The sequence below is a fragment of the Rattus norvegicus genome, chromosome X, assembly GCF_036323735.1.
Source record: "Rattus norvegicus strain BN/NHsdMcwi chromosome X, GRCr8, whole genome shotgun sequence".
In the NCBI taxonomy this organism is placed as follows: domain Eukaryota; kingdom Metazoa; phylum Chordata; class Mammalia; order Rodentia; family Muridae; genus Rattus; species Rattus norvegicus.
In genome coordinates, this window is record NC_086039.1 from 107,522,127 (window position 1) to 107,535,875 (window position 13,749).

A 13,749-nucleotide genomic window follows, 5' to 3' on the forward strand; every position below is an offset into this window, starting at 1 on the left:
ACCTGGAACCCTCGTGCACGGAAGCTCCCAGAACGGGCAGCGCAGATCTTCCTGCTGGCTGCTGCCATGGGGAGCTCATAAGCAACACCCCACGAGAAAACTTGAACCTCGGGACCACAGGTAAGACCAAATTTTCTACTGCAAGTGACCTGCCTGGGGAACTCAAGACACAGGCCCACAGGAACAGCTGAAGACCTGTAGATAGGAAAAACTACACGCCCGACAGCAGAACACTCTGTCCCCATAACTGGCTGAAAGAAAACAGGAAAACAGGTCTACAGCACTCCTGACACACAGGTTTATAGGACAGTCTAGCCACTGTCAGAAATAGCAGAACAAAGTAACACTAGAGATAATCTGATGGCGAAAGGCAAGCGCAGGAACCCAAGTAACACAAACCAAGACTACATGGCATCATCGGAGCCCAATTCTCCCACCAAAACAAACACGGAATATCCAAACACACCAGAAAAGCAAGATCTAGTTTCAAAATCATATTTGATCATGATGCTGGAGGACTTCAAGAAAGATGTGAAGAACTCCCTTAGAGAAACAGAGGAAAACATTAATAAACAAGTAGAAGCCTACATAGAGGAATCACAAAATCCCTGAAAGAATTCCAGGAAAAGACAATCAAACAGTTGAAGGAATTAAAAATGGAAATAGAAGCAATCAAGAAAGAACACATGGAAACAACCCTGGATATAGAAAACCAAAAGAAGAGACAAGGAGCAGTAGATATGAACTTCACCAACAGAATACAAGAGATGGAAGAGAGAATCTCAGGAGCAGAAGATTCCATAGAAATCATTGACTCAACTGTCAAAGATAATGTGAAGGGGGTAAAAGCTACTGGTCCAAAACATACAGGAAATCCAGGACACAATGAGAAGATCAAACCTAAGGATAATAGGTATAGAAGAGAGTGAAGACTCCCAGCTCAAAGGACCAGTAAATATCTTCAACAAAATCATAGAAGAAAAATTCCCTAACCTAAAAAAAGAGATACCCATAGGCATACAAGAAGCCTACAGAACTCCAAATAGATTGGACCAGAAAAGAAACACCTCCAGTCACATAATAGTCAAAACACCAAACACACAAAATAAAGAAAGAATATTAAAAGCAGTAAGGGAAAAAGGTCAAGTAACATATAAAGGCAGACCTATCAGAATCACACAAGACTTTTCGCCAGAAACTATGAAGGCCAGAAGATCCTGGACAGATGTCATACAGACCCTAAGAGAACACAAATGCCAGCCCAGGTTACTGTATCCTGCAAAACTCTCAATTAACATAGATGGAGAAACCAAGATATTCCATGACAAAACCAAATTTACACAACATCTTTCTACAAATCCAGAACAACAAAGGATAATAAAGGGTAAAGCCCAACATAAGGAGGCAAGCTATACCCTAGAAGAAGCAAGAAACTAATCATCTTGGCAACAAAACAAAGAGAAGAAAAGCACACAAACATAACCTCACATCCAAATATGAATATAACAGGAAGCAATAATCACTATTCCTTAATATCTCTCAACATCAATGGCCTCAACTCCCCAATAAAAAGACATAGATTAACAAACTGGATACGCAATGAGGACCCTGCATTCTGCTGCCTACAGGAAACACACCTCAGAGACAAAGACAGACACTACCTCAGAGTGAAAGGCTGGAAAACAACTTTCCAAGCAAATGGTCAGAAGAAGCAAGCTGGAGTAGCCATTCTAATATCAAATAAAATCAATTTTCAACTAAAAGTCATCAAAAAAGATAAGGAAGGACACTTCATATTCATCAAAGGAAAAATCCACCAAGATGAACTCTCAATCCTAAATATCTATGCCCCAAATACAAGGGCACCTACATATGTAAAAGAAACCTTACTAAAGCTCAAAACACACATTGCACCTCACACAATAATAGTGGGAGATTTCAACACCCCACTCTCATCAATGGACAGATCATGGAAACAGAAATTAAACAGAGATGTAGACAGACTAAGAGAAGTCATGAGCCAAATGGACTTAACGGATATTTATAGAACATTCTATCCTAAAGCAAAAGGATATACCTTCTTCTCAGCTCCTCATGGTACTTTCTCCAAAATTGACCATATAATTGGTCAAAAAACGGGCCTCAACAGGTACAGAAAGATAGAAATAATCCCATGCGTGCTATCGGACCACCATGGCCTAAAACTGGTCTCCAATAACAATCAAGGAAGAATGCCCACATATACTTGGAAATTGAACAATGCTCTACTCAATGATAACCTGGTCAAGGAAGAAATAAAGAAAGAAATTAAAAACTTTTTAGAATTTAATGAAAATGAAGGTACAACATACCCAAACTTATGGGACACAATGAAAGCTGTGCTAAGAGGAAAACTCATAGCGCTGAGTGCCTGCAGAAAGAAACAGGAAAGAGCATATGTCAGCAGCTTGACAGCACACCTAAAAGCTCTAGAACAAAAAGAAGCAAATACACCCAGGCGGAGTAGAAGGCAGGAAATAATCAAACTCAGAGCAGAAATCAACCAAGTAGAAACAAAAAGGACCATAGAAAGAATCAACAGAACCAAAAGTTGGTTCTTTGAAAAAATCAACAAGATAGATAAACCCTTAGCCAGACTAACGAGAGGACACAGAGAGTGCGTCCAAATTAACAAAATCAGAAATGAAAAGGGAGACATAACAACAGATTCAGAGGAAATTCAAAAAATCATCAGATCTTACTATAAAAACCTATATTCAACAAAACTTGAAAATCTTCAGGAAATGGACAATTTCCTAGACAGATACCAGGTACCGAAGTTAAATCAGGAACAGATAAACCAGTTAAACAACCCCAAATTTTAAAGAACAACAGCCAAAACCAAACCAACCCCCAAAATAAAATATAACATATATAATATAATTAATATAATATATACATATTTTTGTTTTTATTTTTAAAAATGTTTCACTTTTTAAAAGATTTTTATTCATTATTATGTGTATATGAGTACACTGTAGCTGTCGTCAGACACACCAGAAGAGGGTGCCAGATCCCATTACAGATGGTTGTAAACTACCATGTGGTTGCTGGGAATTGAACTCAGGACCTCTGGAGAAGCAGTCAATGTTACTAACCACTGAGCCATCTCTCCAGCCCCTTTATATACATTTTTAGGAGGAGGTTGAATAGAGGTACTTTGCATAGGTGGATAATGCTAATCACAGAAACCACCACAGAAACACTTGGTCTTCTGCAGAGCCACAACCCATCTAAGAATACTGACTTGGCTGTTCGCAACTAAGGGTTGGTACTATAATGTGAATATTCAGGTCGAAAGTTAATGTGGGACTGCATTTTGCTCTGCTGCTAGGCCTGGTCTTTGGGGAGGTGAAATGCTGGGAGCTTGACTGTGCTTATCCCATGAAGCTGCTCATCTGGGCTGGACTTCAGGAACATGCCCAGTGCCACTCCTGGGTGGGAAAATGCAGTCTGAGATATAAGAAAGCCAAAGCTTATATTCCCTGCTCTCCAGGGCACCCAGTCATTACTGGGGACCACATAGAGGAATCAAGAACAAAGAGTTAGAGGTCAATAGGCATGGCCAGGACTGTTGAGGATTTGCAGGCTAGGACAGCATCTAGCCTGAGGGTAGGACTGGGAGCTCCAGTTGAGCATATCCGTGATTGTCCTTAGCTTGGTGGTGGGTTGTCTAGAAGTGCAGAGAGGTTCTACAGGGGATTTAGACAGAGGCTCCATAAGCAAAGGCCTGTTCCATGCTCGCCATGGCTGTGGTAGCTGACAGACACAGTTCTTGGTTCCAAGTTGTTTATTGGTTGTTCATCTTGGAAGATGCATGTGTGCCAACTTCTCAGGGTGGGCAGACATTAAATACCTTTAGCTAGGAGGAATGTTCGGGAATGGGAGCTTATTGGCTAAACCATCATGGCCTTTAGGTACCTCATTAGCATGGAGAACTATGTCCTGTGTGATCATAGGTCACATTTTCTTATGTGGCACTAGTTCCAGGCCAGGAATCTGACAGGGAGCAGGGAGCTGCCTACCATCTTAGGTGGTAGTTTCCTGGGACTCAAACCTGGTCTACCCTACCAAGTTTCCTGGCAGGGTCCATTGCCTATTGCTGTTGAGGTGAAAATAAAAAATGATATGTAAAAGAAACCTTACTAAAGCTCAAAACACACATTGCACCTCACACAATAATAGTAGGAGACTTCAACACCCCACTCTCATCAATGGACAGATCATGGAAACAGAAATTAAACAGAGACATAGACAGACTAAGAGAAGTCATGAGCCAAATGGAATTAACAGATATTTATAGAAGATTCTATCCTAAAACAAAAGGATATACCTTCTTCTCAGCTCCTCATGGTACTTTCTCCAAAATTGACCATATAATTGGTCAAAATATGGGACTCAACAGGTACAGAAAGATAGAAATAATCCCATGGGTGCTATGGGACCACCACGGCCTTAAACTGGTGTTCAATAAGGGAAGAATGCCCACATATACATGGAAATTGAACAATGCTCTACTCAATGATAATCTGGTCAAGGAAGAAATAAAGAAAGAAATTAAAGACTTTTTAGAATTTAATGAAAATGAAGGTACAACATACCCAAACTTATGGGACACAATGAAAGCTGTGCTAAGAGGAAAACTCATAGCGCTGAGTGCCTGCAGAAAGAAACAGGAAAGAGCATATGTCAGCAGCTTGACAGCACACCTAAAAGCTCTAGAACAAAAAGAAGCAAATACACCCAGGAGGAGTAGAAGGCAGGAAATAATCAAACTCAGAGCAGAAATCAACCAAGTAGAAACAAAAAGGACCATAGAAAGAATCAACAGAACCAAAAGTTGGTTCTTTGAAAAAATCAACAAGATAGATAAACCCATAGCCAGACTAACGAGAGGACACAGAGAGTGTGTCCAAATTAACAAAATCAGAAATGAAAAGGGAGACATAACTACAGATTCAGAAGAAATTCAAAAAATCATCAGATCTTACTATAAAAGCCTATATTCAACAAAACTTGAAAATCTGCAGGAAATGGACAATTTCCTAGACAGACACCAGGTACCGAAGTTAAATCAGGAACAGATAAACCAGTTAAACAACCCCATAACTCCTAAGGAAATAGAAGCAGTCATTAAAGGTCTCCCAACCAAAAAGAGCCCAGGTCCAGACGGGTTTAGTGCAGAATTCTATCAGACCTTCATAGAAGACCTCATACCAATATTATCCAAACTATTCCACAAAATTGAAACAGATGGAGCACTACCGAATTCCTTCTATGAATCCACAATTACTCTTATACCTAAACCACACAAAGACACAACAAAGAAAGAGAACTTCAGACCAATTTCTCTTATGAAAATCGACACAAAAATACTCAATAAAATTCTGGCAAACCGAATCCAAGAGCACATCAAAACAATCATCCACCATGATCAAGTAGGCTTCATCCCAGGCATGCAGGGATGGTTTAATATACGGAAAACCATCAACGTGATCCATTATATAAACAAACTGAAAGAACAAAACCACATGATCATTTCATTAGATGCTGAGAAAGCATTTGACAAAATTCAACACCCCTTCATGATAAAAGTCCTGGAAAGAATAGGAATTCAAGGCCCATACCTAAACATAGTAAAAGCCATATACAGCAAACCAGTTGCTAACATTAAACTAAATGGAGAGAAACTTGAAGCAATCCCACTAAAATCAGGGACTAGACAAGGCTGCCCACTCTCTCCCTTCTTATTCAATATAGTTCTTGAAGTTCTAGCCAGAGCAATCAGACAACAAAAGGAGGTCAAGGGGATACAGATCAGAAAAGAGGAAGTCAAAATATCACTATTTGCAGATGGTATGATAGTATATTTAAGTGATCCCAAAAGTTCCACCAGAGAACTACTAAAGCTGATAGACAACTTCAGCAAAGTGGCTGGGTATAAAATTAACTCAAATAAATCAGTAGCCTTCCTCTACACAAAAGAGAAACAAGCCGAGAAAGAAATTAGGGAAACGACACCCTTCATAATAGACCCAAATAATATAAAGTACCTCGGTGTGACTTTAACCAAGCAAGTAAAAGATTTGTACAATAAGAACTTCAAGACTCTGAAGAAAGAAATTGAAGAAGACCTCAGAAGATGGAAAGATCTCCCATGCTCATGGATTGACAGGATTAATATAGTAAAAATGGCCATTTTACCAAAAGTGATCTACAGATTCAATGCAATCCCCATCAAAATACCAATCCAATTCTTCAAAGAGTTAGACAGAACAATTTGCAAATTCACCTGGAATAACAAAAAACCCAGGATAGCTAAAACTATCCTCAACAATAAAAGGACTTCAGGGGGAATCACTATCCCTGAACTCAAGCAATATTACAGAGCAATAGTGATAAAAACTGCATGGTATTGGTACAGAGACAGACAGATAGACCAATGGAACAGAATTGAAGACCCAGAAATGAACCCACACACCTTGGTCACTTGATTTTTGACAAAGGAGCCAAAACCATCCAATGGAAAAAAGATAGCATTTTCAGCAAATGGTGCTGGTTCAACTGGAGGTCAACGTGTAGAAGAATGCAGATCGATCCATGCTTATCACCCTGTACAAAGCTTAAGTCCAAGTGGATCAAGGACCTCCACATCAAACCAGATACACTCAAAGTAATAGAAGAAATACTAGGGAAGCATCTGGAACACATGGGCACTGGAAAAAATTTCCTTAACAAAACACCAATGGCTTACGCTCTAAGATCAAGAATCGACAAATGGGATCTCATAAAACTGCAAAGCTTCTGTAAGGCAAAGGACACTGTGGTTAGGACAAAACGGCAACCAACAGATTGGGAAAAGATCTTTACCAATCCTACAATACATAGAGGCCTTGTATCCAAAATATACAAAGAACTCAAGAAGTTAGACCGCAGGGAGACAAATAACCCTATTAAAAAATGGGGTTCAGAGCTAAACAAAGAATTCACAGCTGAGGAATGCCGAATGGCTGAGAAAAACCTAAAGAAATGTTCAACATCTTTAGTCATAAGGGAAATGCAAATCAAAATAACCCTGAGATTTCACCTCACACCAGTGAGAATGGCTAAGATCAAAAACTCAGGTGACAGCAAATGCTGGAGAGGATGTGGAGAAAGAGGAACACTCCTCCATTGTTGGTGGGATTGCAGACTGGTACAACCATTCTGGAAATCAGTCTGGAGGTTCCTCAGAAAATTGGACATTGAACTACCTGAGGACCCGCTATACCTCTCCTGGGCATATACCCAAAAGATGCCCCAACATATAAAAAAGACACGTGCTCCACTGTGTTCATCGCAGCCTTATTTATAATAGCCAGAAGCTGGAAAGAACCCAGATGCCCTTCAACAGAGGAATGGATACAGAAAATGTGGTACATCTACACAATGGAATATTACTCAGCTATCAAAAACAATGACTTTATGAAATTCATAGCCAAATGGTTGGAACTGGAAAATATCATCCTGAGTGAGGTAACCGAATCACAGAAAAACACACATGGTATGCACTCATTGATAAGTGGCTATTAGCCCAAATTCTTGAATTACCCTAGATGCCTAGAACAAATGAAACTCAAGACAGATGATCAAAATGTGAATGCTTCACTCCTTCTTTAAAAGGGGAACAAGAATACCCTTGGCAGGGAATAGAGAGGCAAAGATTAAATCAGAGACTGAAGGAACACCCATTCAGAGCCTGCCCCACATGTGGCCCATACTTATACAGCCACCCAATTAGACAAGATGGATGAAGCAAAGAAGTGCAGGCCGACAGGAGCCGGATGTAGATCGCTCCTGAGAGACACAGCCAGAATACAGCAAACACAGAGGCAAATGCCAGCAGCAAACCACTGAACTGAGAATAGGACCCCCGTTGAAGGAATCAGAGAAAGAACTGGAAGAGTTTTTTTTTTTAAATGATTTTTATTGGATATTTTTATTTACATTTCAATGTTATTTTCTTTCCCAGTTTCCCAGCCATAAGCCCCCTATCCCATCCCCCTCCCTTTCTTCTATAAGGGTGTTCCCCCTCGCCAAACATTCCTCCTTTCTGCCCCCCAATAATCCCCTGCACTGGGGGTCCAGCCTTGGCAGGACCAAGGGCTTCTTCTCCCATTGGTGCCCAACAAAGCTATTCTCTGCTACATATGCAGCTGGAGCTCTGGGTCTGCTCCTTCAATCCTTTCTCTAATTCCTCCAACAGGGACCTCATTCTCAGTTCAATGGTTTGCTGCTAGCGTTCTCCTCTGTATTTGACATGCTCTGGCTGAGTATCTCAGGAGACAGTTAGACTCCTATCAGCATGCACTTCTTGACTTCATCAATATTATCTAGTTTTGGTGGCTGTATATATATGGACTGTATAACAGGCAAGGTGGGCTCTGAATGGCCATTTGTTCAGTCTCTGCTCCAAGCTTTGTCTCCATATCCCCTCCTATGAATATTTTTGTTCCCCCTTTTAAGAAGGACTGAAGTATCCACATTTTGGTTGTCCTTCTTGAGTTTCTTGTGGTTGGTAGAATGTATCTTGGGTAATTTGAGCTTTTGGGCTAATATCTACTTATCAGTGAGTGCACACCATGCATGTTTTCTTGTGATTGGGTTACTTCACTCAGGATATTTTCTAGTTCCTTCTATTTGCCTATGAATTTTGAAGTCATTGTTTTTGATAGCTGAGTAGTACTCCATTGTGTAGATGTACCACATTTTCTGTGTCTATTCCTCTGTTGAAGGACATCTGGGTTCTTTCCAGCTTCTGGTTATTATAAATAAGGATGATATGAACATAGTAGAGCATGTGTCCTTGTCGTATGTTGGAGCATCATGTGGGTATATGTCCAAGAGAGGTATAGCTGGGTCCTCAGGTAGTGGAATATCCAATTTTCTGAGGAACCTCCAGACTGATTTCCTGAGTGGTTGTACCAGTCTGCAATCCCACCAACAATGGAGGAGTGTTCCTCTTTCTCCACATCCTCACCAGCATTTGCTGTCATCTGAGTTTTTGATCTTAGCCATTCTCACTGGTGTGAGGTGGAATCTCAGGGTTGTTTTGTTTGCATTTCCCTGATGACTAAGGATGTTCAACACTTCTTGATGTACTTCTCATCCATTTGCTATTCCTCCGCTGAGAATTCTTTGTTCAGCCCTGTACCCCATTTTTAATAGGGTTACTTGGCTCTTTGGAGTCTAACTTCTTGAGTTCCTTTTTATATTTTGGATATTAGCACTCTATCAGTGTAGATTGGTAAAGATCTTTTCCCAATTTGTTGGTTGCTGTTTTGTCCTAATGACAGCGTCCTTTGTCTTACAGAAGCCTTGCAATTTTATGAGGTCCCATTTATCGATTCTTGATCTTAGAGCATAAGCCATTGTTGAAGAACTGGAAGAGTTTGAAGGGGCTCGAGACCCCATATGTACAACAATGCCAAGCAACCAGAGCTTCCAGGGACTAAGCCACTACCTAAAGACTATACATGGACTGACCCTGGACTCTGACCTCATAGGTAGCAAAGAACATCCTAGTAAGAGCACCAGTGTAAGGGGAAGCCCTGGGTCCTGCTAAGACTGAACCCCCAGTGAACTAGACTGTTGGGGGGAGGGCGGCAATGGGGGGAGGATGGGGAGGGGAACACCCATAAGGAAGGGGAGGGGGGAGGGGGATGTTTGCCCGGAAACCGGGAAAGGGAATAACACTCGAAATGTATGTAAGAAATACTCAAGTTAATAAAAAATAAAATAAAATAAAAAAATAAATAAATAAATAAACCAAAAAAAAAACAGTGACTTCATGAAATTCATAGGCAAATGAATGGAACTAGAAAATATCATCCTGAATGAAGTAACCCAAATCACAAAATGTCACACATGATATGCACTCACTGATAAGTGGATATTAGCCCAAACACTCAGATAACCCAAGGTACAATCCAAAGACCACATGAGGCTCAAGCAGGATGACCAAAGTTCAGACACTTCAGTCCTTTTTCAAAGGGGAAGCCAAAATATTCATAGGAGGAGATATGAATACAGAGTTTAAAGCAGAGACTAAAGGAATGGTCATTCATTGTCTGCCCCACCTGGGGATCCAGCCCCTAGACATACAGCCACCAAACCCAGACAATATTGCTGATGCCTAGTAGTGCATGCTGACAGGAGTATGATATAGCTGTCTCCTGAGAGGATCTGCCAGAGCATGACATATACAGAGTTGAATGCTTGGAGCCAACCATTGAACTGAGAACAGGGTCCCCATTGGAGGAGTTAGAGAGAGGTTTGAAGGAGCTGAAGGAGCTTGCAACCCCATAAGAACAACAATACTAACCAACCAGAGCTCCCAGGGACTAAACTACTACCCAAAGAACAAACCCATGACTCCAGCTGCATATGCAGCAGAGGATGGCCTTGTTGGGCACCAATGTGAGGAGAAGCCCTTGGTCCTACCAAAGCTGGACCGCCCCCCACTCCTGTATAGGGGAATGTCAGGCTGGGTAGGCAAGAATTGAGGGTTGTTGAGGATAGGGAACAGCCCTGTAGAAGAAGGGAGAGGGATTGATAGGGGGCTTATGAACAGGAAACTGGGAAATGTAATAACACTTGAAATGTAAATAAAAATATCCAACTATAATAAAAGGACACCAATTAACTGGATCAGAAATGAAAATCCTGGGACATAATTAACAAAACACAAAATCTACAGAACAAAGAAAGTATATTAAAAGTGGCAAAGGAAAATGCAGGGTAACATACAAAGGCAGACCTGTCAGAATTTCACCTGATATCTCAACAGAGACTTTAAAATTTGGAAATGCCTGGACAGATATGCTACAACCTCTAAAAACCTGCAGGTGCTAACATAGACTACCATATCCAGCAAAACTCTTGATCACCACAAATGGAGAAAACAAGATATTTCAAGACAAATCCAAATTCAAAAGTATCAATCCACTAGCCCAGCCCTACAGAAAATACTAGAAGAAATATGTCAGCCAAAAGAGAGCAACGACATCCAAGAAAATGCAGAAAATAAGAAATTCCACACCAACGAAAAATGGAAAACACATGCAAACACACAACACTATCAATATCAAAATGCAATGAATGTATAATCACTGGTAATTAATATCTCTCAACATCAATGGACTCAATTCCCATATAAAAAGACACAAGAAGTGCCGGGATCCCACTGGGAGAGAGCTGTTCTCCCAGGAGTGCCGACACACCTGAGACCACAGGTAGGACTACAAATTCTGCACAGAAGGACCCACTTGGAGCTCTCTGGATGCAGAAGCCAAGGAGCAGTCTGGGACAGGATCCTTCAGGTTTCTCTCTGCACTCAGAGCTGACCCTGTGCCACAGCTCTCTGTGCCCAGAATCCCCAACCCTGCCCCCCTACCCCCATCCCCTGGAGAGAGCTTGTCTCCCAGGAGTGCTCACACACAGATTTACACAAGAGTCAGGCCACTGTCAAAGACAGCAAGACCAGCTAACACCAAAGATAACCAGATGGCGAAAGGCAAGTATAAGAAGGTAAGCAAGAAACCAAAGCCACTTGATAGCTTCAGAACCCAGTTCTCCCACCACAGCAAGTCCTGGATAGCCCAACACACTGGAAAAGCAAGAATCTGATTTAAATCACATCTTATGTTGATGTTAGACGACTTTAAGGACACAAATAACTCCCTTAAAGAAATACAGGTCAACACAGGTAAACAAGTAGAAGCCCTTAAAGAGGAAACACAAAAATCCCTTAAAGAATTACAGGAAAACACAACCAAACAGGAGAAGGAATTGAAAAAACCATCCAGGATCTGAAAGTGGAAATAGAAACAATAAAGAAATCACAAAGAGAGTCTATTCCTGGCTTCCTTTGGGTGAAGATGTAGAACTCAGGTCCTCCCACACCATTCCTGCCTGGATGTTGTGATGCTGCCATGTTCCTGCCTTGATAATAATGGACTGAACCTCTGATCTTGTAAGCCAGCTCCAATTAAATGTTGTCCTTTATAAAACTTACTATTGATCATGGTGTCTGTTCACAGCAATAAAACCCTAAGACAGAAGTTGGTACCAGGGCCTGGGGTATTGTTGTAATAGGCTTGACCATGCTTTTGTTTGGAAGAATGTGGATTTTGGGACTTTGGATTTGGAAAGCAGTGGGATGCTTTAAATGGGGCTTAATGGACTATCTTGTAGGAATTCGGAAGGAAGTCCTCCTTATTGAGAGTAATTTGAACTGTTCAGACTTAGCCCAAGATGGTTCAGTGAAGAATTTCAGTATGTGGCCTAAGGCTGTTTTTGTGGTATTTTTGGTAAAGCACGTGGTTGATTCTGCCCTTGTCTGAAGAGTCTGCCTGAGGCTAAGGTGAAAAGACTCCCATTAATTGCTTTAAAAAAGGAAGTCTTAAAACAGCGTGGTGTAAATTCTGTTGTGTGATTACTAAAATTTACTCTTTATGAAGAGCATTATAATGAAAAAAGAGAGGTTGAGAAAGGAAAAATACAAAATATATGGTTTGAGTATCAAAGGAACACCCAGAAGTGAAATGGAGCTGAGTCCTGTGTTCAAGGATATTAAATTGAATTAAGGGAGTAATGACCTTGGGGCAAGATCCCACCCAGCTTAGTAGCAGGCAACTAAGTACACACCTTTAATCCTAGGAGACAGGCATACAGATCTCTAAATTCAAAGTCAATCTACAGAGCAAGATCCAGGACCCCCAAGCTTTTTGGCAGTGAAGGAGCTGGTGATAGTGTAATAGATCAAGGGGGCCATGTTCCAGCTCCTGCAAGCAGCAGAACTCAGCAGCTTCAGCCATGTGTCTCTGGCTTTATATTCAAGTGGAGAAGGTGACAACTGATGCTGGATAGCTGGAGCTAAGAAAGAGATCAGCATCACTGAGGTGAAATCTTCTGGGAAGTGTATTTTAAGAGCTGTGTTCCAGAGATGCCAAGGTTGTACCTCATGCTGTGGCTGGACTTGGTAATGTGTAAGAGTCAAGCAGGTGGTGCTGGTTTTGAAGGTCATGAAAAGCAGCTGAGGTCGGGCACTGTGAGAAGCCGTGGAAGGCCACTGGTGAAGGTGAACCCTTAGTTGCAATTGATGACCCAGGACTGAAGGGGTCAGGCAAAGGAGTTGAGGGTTGGCACCATGAAGAGAGCCTGTGAGAGGCTATTGGTAAAGCCTAGATGCAATGGAAGACCCCAGGGTATTGGAGACACCAGTACCATGGGATGATCACCAAGAACAACAGCAACAGTGGAGTGTGGATCAACCTGAAGCTAAACTGCTACAGAGGGCAGAGCTGGAGAAGTGAAGCCCGTCCTGTGGAGGATCAGGTGTAGATCTCAGACATTGAAACAAGCTGTAACATTGAAGCTGCCTTGGAGACCCAAAGATGTTAAAAATGCCAGAGTCACAGGCTATCTGCTGAGGAAATCTGCTAACAGGAAGTGGAGCAGCTCAGGAGAAAGAAGTTTGTTGTAGACAACAAAGATGAAAAAGAAGTTAAAGATATGGAGACTGCTTTGGCATCAGACATGGAGATGGCAGAGTTTGAAGTTTGCCCAGCTGGTTGCCTGTCTTAATTCAGGGATTACAGTTAAGTGATTAGATAGATCTCAGAAGAGACTTTGAACTTTGGACTTTTAACATTGTTGATACTGCTATAG